General features: G+C 39.7%; 1 long non-coding RNA gene across 1 annotated transcript; it reads right to left on the minus strand.

Moving 5' to 3' along the window:
• Window positions 1-1,745: 1,745 nt before the first annotated feature.
• On the minus strand, window positions 1,746-4,247 carry LOC117454326 (uncharacterized). The gene is made up of 3 exons (XR_011643963.1): window positions 4,159-4,247; window positions 2,870-3,077; window positions 1,746-2,274 (listed from the first exon to the last, which is right to left on the minus strand). It is a non-coding gene; the product is annotated as an uncharacterized lncRNA (long non-coding RNA).
• Between the last annotated feature and the right edge of the window lie 2,736 nt (window positions 4,248-6,983).

Genomic DNA, 6,983 nt, shown 5'->3' on the forward strand with positions numbered 1-6,983 from the left:
GCTCCACTGTCTCACATGGTGTTCCTCAGGGGTCAGTATTGGGTCCACTCCTGTTTATTGTCTACCTGCTCCCCCTTGGCACTATCCTCCGTCATCATGATGTCCATTTCCACTGTTACGCCGACGATACCCAGGTCTACATTTCCAGCAAACCCAACACTGCCCTCCCCCCAACCTCTCTCACCAACTGCCTCCAGGACATCAGGAGCTGGATGAGCAGGAACCTCCTAAAACTCAACGGCAGCAAAACCGAAGCCCTGCTGGTTGGCACCAAAACCACCCTCTCCAAAACCTCATCCTCCCCTGCCTCCAACCTCATCATTGATGGCCACTCCATCCCCTTCTCTGGCCAAGTTAAGAGCCTTGGTGTCATCCTGGACAGCTCCCTCTCATTTGCACCTCACATAAATAACATCACCCGGAATGCCTTCTTCCACATACGCAACATCTCCAGACTCCGCCCATCCCTTTCTCAATCGAACACTGAAGTCCTGGTCAATGCATTTGTCACGTCCCGCATCGACTACTGTAACGCCATCCTCTCAGGCATACCCACCAAGCTCATCAATAAACTACAAATCATACAGAACTCCGCAGCCCGGATCATCACCGGCACCAAGGCCTCCGAACACATCACCCCCATCCTCATCCAACTCCACTGGCTCCCTGTTCAATCCCGTATCAACTTCAAAAACCTACTGCTCACTTACAAAGCCCTACATAACCTGCCCCCCCCCTATCTGGCTGACCTTCTTCAGGAGTACACCCCCTCTCGCTCCCTCCGCTCCTCCTCTGCTGGTCTGCTGACCGTCCCCACCCCACGCCTCGTCACCATGGGTGCTCGGGGGTAACACTTTACAATAAGGTACACAAAATGTGCTTAGTTACTGAGGAACTACTAGATAGTTAATGGTTAGTTAATGAGTAGTTCCTCAGTGACTGCGATTGAGGAACTAATGGTTAGTTACTGGTAAACAGACTGGGGGGTACTGTATTAATGAATCATTCGTTAATGGTTAGTTAATGAGTAGTTCCTCAGTGAACTTATGGTTAGTTACTGGTAAACAGACTGGGGCGGTACTGTATTAACGAATCATTCGTTAATGGTTACTTAATGAGTAGTTCCTCAGTGACTGCGATGGATGGTTAGTTAGTTACTGGTAAACAGACTGGGGCGGTACTGTATTAACGAATCATTCGTTAATGGTTACTTAATGAGGAGTTCCTGAGTGAACTAATGCTTAGTTGCTGGTAAACAGACTGGGGTACTGTATTAATGAATCAATCGTTAATGGTTACTTAATGAGGAGTTCCTGGGAGACTTTGATTGAAGCAATGGTCCGCTGCAGCAGGGCACATTTAAACCTGCCATCTTCGGCTGGCTTGGGTCCCACCCTGGATCAACTGGTGGAGGTGGATCCGATTTACCTTACCATTACTTAGGCCGTTTGGGTACGGTAAACTCAAGGAACGCAAACAAAAACAGTAGTTACCCATTACCTAATGATTACCTTACCGTTACTAAAACAGTAGTTACCCATTAAGTAATGCTTACCTTACCATTCGTTAAGCATTGTGTGTCCCCTCAAGTAAAGTAATGCATCAAAAACAGTAGTTACCCATTACCTAATGCCTACTTAACCATTCGTTAAGCATTGTGTGTCCCCTCAAGTAAAGTAATGCATCAAAAACAGTAGTTACCCATTACCTAATGATAAACAAACAAACAAACAAACCCTGTGCACTCAAGTTTACATTTTTATTTAAACAACAATCCAAAGGACACTAATAATGAAAACGAGGTTGCTTTCAGAACTTGCGAAAGTGGCGTATGTCATGCAGCAATCTGCCTAAGGGATCATCTTTGTGTTCATTTGCCAGCCAATGTGTCCACTCGATCAAAGCAAGATGACTCTTCAGAGTCTTCACTGTGCGGTTTCCTCGCAGTCTCCAGACCTGTGACTTGTACGTTGACCAAGCCCGCTCAATGTTTTGGGTGTGGGCTCCTGTGTCTGGGTTCACAAATGACCGGCTGTGGTTCACAGAGAAATGGACAAAGCCACTTTCTGCGATTGCAGTGGTGTATGCCCTCCACATGTCCGTTATCACCGTGGTCCCTTGGCGAACGTATTTTGTGACCAGAGGAATTAAGTGGCGCCGTGATCTTTGTTTCACCAGCCTCAGGATAGGTCTTCTCCTTTTTCCTCTAATGCCCAGCATTCCAAAGACCCATTTTCTCCTCCTCCACGTAGGACCGAATCTTCCCCTACCATACTGTAATAAAGCAGTGAAAAAGGACAACAGTTATATAAAAATAAACATCAGGCATTTCAATTGATAAACAAAGTGAAATGTGTTTATTTGCTTTCTTTTACAATTTAAAAATATTCACTTCCTTTCTCAAAAAAGAAGAGAAAAAAATTAAAATGTCGTGGTACAAACAGAAAAGGCTGTTTAATTTTATTAAGTTAAAGTTTGCTTATTTTGCTGCAAGAAACATGAAAATGTAAGATATATATTGGAATTAGATGATATATAAATAGATTATGCACTTTTAAAATGTTAGTAATACAAAGTAAGAATAAGGATTTATTTCCTTAATGATCTGATTGGATGAGATCATTCTTAGCTTCTAAATTCTTTTTTTCTGTTATTTGACTGTGTATACACTGTGGAGCTGGCTCTCTCTAATGTATACTTTATCTCGCCAGTCACAAGGGTGTGAAATGACACAATTATAAAATTACATTACTTTGCTCATTCATTTGTTAATCTCTGACCTTAAAAGATATGTTGTTATTTCACCTTGAAAAACAAAGGTTTTAGTTTTAGTGAGGCCAAAGGCTAAGGCTCTGTAGTTTATACACACCTTCCTTTTGTGGTAGAAGTTGCTTTCGTCCAGCATGACAAATTCGTTTGGTCCTCCAAGTCTCTGCTTTCCCCTCCTTTCTCTCCTCTTGATTGCACTCTTGCAGACCTTCCTCAACTTCAGGCTAATTTTTGACAGCGTGCGACTGCTTCCTGCCACGCCATCCTGCAGCATGTCAATTTGCCTTAGCTGCAGTCCCTGGGAAAATCTGTTAAAGATCAATATAGAATTACTAAATATGAACAAAAGCATATGAAGAAGAACGCATTCAGCATCAGTGGCTAATGTATAATTAATTATATTATTCACATTAGACATTTGTTATTACTCAAGATGAAACAGAATATTTTAATGTTGCTAATTAATTATATCTATCAAGTTTCCCTGTATCAGAGCATCTACACATGTATTGTTAAGCTATTAGAATAATCACACATTGTAACATTCTGAACCCATTTTTTTGTTGAGGAACATTTTGAATGCAGGAATTTTACTCTAACAGAGTATTCGTACACTCTGGTACTTTTACTTTTACTCTAATACAAGATCTGAGTACTTAATACTAAGTGCAATATCTGAGTACTTCTGTTTTACTCAAGTACAATATCTGAGTACTTCTACTTTTACTCAAGTACAAGATCTATTCTGTTTATAGCCTATGAGAAAAACTATTAGAAAACGAAAGCTAAAGCTAATGTTAGCAGATAGTGACAATGTATGCTAGTTAGCTAGCTCAACGATTCCTTAAATAATATTGCGACAGAAACATTTTTCTGTTCACATCACGCTCTGCCGCTCCAACAGGGAGCTCTGCTCTGAACACCCGAACGGTAAGGCGATACGTCCGTTCTTATTGTGCATCCATGGGTAAAGGTAAAACCTTTATATATACAGTATATGGTTAAGGGTAAAACGCATACAGAACACGTAACATGAAGGTGCCGGGCGGCGCGGTCCCGTGGGTTGGATGCGCGTTCATAATGCCGAGGGAAATAAATCTCGAGTGTTCTCCTCAGAGTCCGGCGCACTTCCTGGGGGCTTGGTGTGTGAAAGCGGCGCCACACCTCCAAGCAGCCTGCGTTGTGAATTGCCAAATAACTAGCGCTTAGTCCGCTAGCTCAATGCTAACATTTAATGGATAACGTCATTGACGCGCTAACTGAAATTAGCATTTAGATATCGGTAATGTTAAACAACAGTCAACATGCTTAAAATAAACGTAATACTTACAGGCATTCATTTGCTGTGCTTTGAGGAAATGACTGATATCATTGATGAATTCATATTACCTGTAAATGTATTTCATCCAGCTGAACAAGGACAATTTGCTCCTCTGAAACAGGGACAGTGACCTCACTGACTTCTTCGTCGTTTTCCCTCGATGTTTTTTACGTCGGCACTTCCTACAAAAGACAAATCGTAAATTCCTAGTCCTTTTTTCCTGATAAAGAACTTATCTTTGTAACATTACATATCAGTAAACAGAGGAAGTCATCGTTAAAACCCGTGCTAAAAATGTACGACTTAGCCTACCACTGCAGTCCGTCGACGTTTGAGTGTTTCTCCAGTTTCATCCTCTTTTTGCAGAGTTTGCATTTCATTTTTCCTTGAAGCAATTCCTTTTTCATTAGCCATTCAATTAATTTTTTCTTTTTTTTAAAAGTCTGTCTTCCGTCAATAAGACTGAGTACTTTGGTGTGCAGTGTCATGATAACCAAAAACCTGACTACTGCGGCGTTACTACTACGTTACTGCGGCCCCGGCCCGTCCACAAACCCTGACACCCAGCGTAGTTCAAGATGAACTCCGCTGAGCGCACTAGCGCCCTAGCACCCTGATCCTCATTTCTTGTTCACACGATTCAAACCAATAGTTTTGATGTTTTGAATCAGGTATTTCATCTTCCTTGTTCAATTGACAAAGCACAGCTTCTTTATATTCACTGATATACAATTAAAATATTAAAACCGTAATAAAGTGTTAATGCGCTGAAAATCGAGATCCGGCTGGAGCACTATGCAAGACACGCCCCTTCATAGCATTCAAGTGCTACGATTCGCCATGAGCCTGTCACGTGCATCTTGGCTAGTGATAAAACCATAGACTGTATGGATAAAACTCAACGTCTCCATTTTATATGTAAATGCTATCTCTGCTCTAGTCTAGTCTACACGCTAGAACTGAAAATGGACTCGAGGAGAAGCAAGCGAAAGAGGATGGGGCCCCCGAAGCGTTTAGTGTCAGAATGTCAGAAGTATGAATTGAAATATATTTTTGTCATTTGAGAAATCAGTAACACTGCATTGCGAAATCATCTCAATTGACACATGTTATTACACTTTGTGTTCTGTGCTATCTGATTTGAGGTTGCTAGCTAAACCACGAGGACCCACGTGTTACATAATAATAATAATAATAATAATAATAATAATTACATTTATAAAGCCCCTTGCTGGAGCTCAAAGCGCTTACATGACATTTAAATGTTTTGTAAAGTTCCTTATACAGCTTTAGACTTGTTTTTATCTCATATATTCCTTAAGTGACACACCCTGAAAAGTCTGGTGGGTCATGTGCCGGGCTAAGACATGTGACAGAACTAGGTACATTTCAGAGGCTTGTTTTTGGTTGCTAAAGGTACAAATCAAGCCATTTAAGAATTAAAATGCTTACATAACATATACTTTGTTACATTGAACCTGTTAACATTTCTTGATCAAATTGATATGACACAAATTAGATAAATATCGCTGTGACACTGATGTCACATCGGGACATTAACCTTAAACTTTCACAGTAAATCTGGAGTAACACATATGTCACAATTAGAAATATGAGTATGACCTGCTCAGTTAATTTAGGTGATCCAATTATATTTAGTTAATATATTCTTTATTCTTCAATTCAAAGAATGTTAAAACAAATTTAAATCAAAAATCCCCCTCATTAATTAAGTTATAAATAAGAGTTACTTTACCATTAAAGTTCAATGTCACATTGTCAGAAATGTGGTCTATTTAGTCTAAATTATGTTCCCCTTAATTTCCCCAAAAGTAGAAATGGGTCTGGGTTGTTATGGGTTAAATTAGTTAAATTGTCAAATAAACTCTGAAATATCTCAATTACGAAGGTTTAGCGTTTTATCTTAACTCTTAAATAAGTAAATGACATTAGGGCGCTAGAAACGAGAGTATTTTTATTTTAACACAGCATTGGGCGATATGTAATGAAAATATAATTAAACAGTACATTCATACATTCATTCAAGAGTGGCTTTTCAGATATCCAATTTTGAAATAGTTCCAATGAAGTTATAATATAGCTGAAAAAAACCCAAACATACTTCCATATAGTAATGCTATCTACATCAACAACTCTTTCTGTGCTCCATAATCTTACAGCGGCTAAAGATTTGGCTGATCAGTCTGAGGAAGAGCCATGCAGCTCCCACACTGTGGCAAAGGAAATGGGTAAGTGTTTGCTTTCAAATGTTAAGCATACTTTAAGGATCCACTCAGTCTCAGATGGTGTACTAATAAGTAGTTGCTTAGCAGATAGCAGTAAAAAAAACAATATGTAAACGTATAGTGGATTAAAGATGTCACATGCACAAAGTGAAGCCCCTTGTTATCTCCAGTGTGGAGGAGATTCTTCCACTGTGCTTTGCCATACCTTTGTTGGTAGTAGATGTCAGGGTGGGCAGATAGTGGTTTGGACGACATCCATGTTTTTTTGGTCTAATTTGGCATTTTGGACTTTTACACAATTTCAAATATTCCCTATCGCTATATGTACCATTTATTCAACACTATTTCTAATTTATGAACTTTCTGTCTCCCCTCTTAAAGCTGTAGTGCACTGCAGTGATGGGTCTGACTCGGATGCATTCACAGGACAGCAGTCTACTGTGAAAGCATCAACTAAAGGTTAGGTTGTGTTGTGAAATTGCATTACATTTACATTTTATCTACGGTTACTGTTTTTTGATTGTGTTATTTTTATATATATATATATATATAATATCGCACAATACACTACAACAAGAAAATATTACATAACGAAAATGTAAACGCTTGTGCAAATGTACTAGAGCCCATTTTACTTCTGTGTGGTT

The sequence above is a fragment of the Pseudochaenichthys georgianus genome, chromosome 10 (assembly GCF_902827115.2).
Source record: "Pseudochaenichthys georgianus chromosome 10, fPseGeo1.2, whole genome shotgun sequence".
Taxonomy (NCBI): domain Eukaryota; kingdom Metazoa; phylum Chordata; class Actinopteri; order Perciformes; family Channichthyidae; genus Pseudochaenichthys; species Pseudochaenichthys georgianus.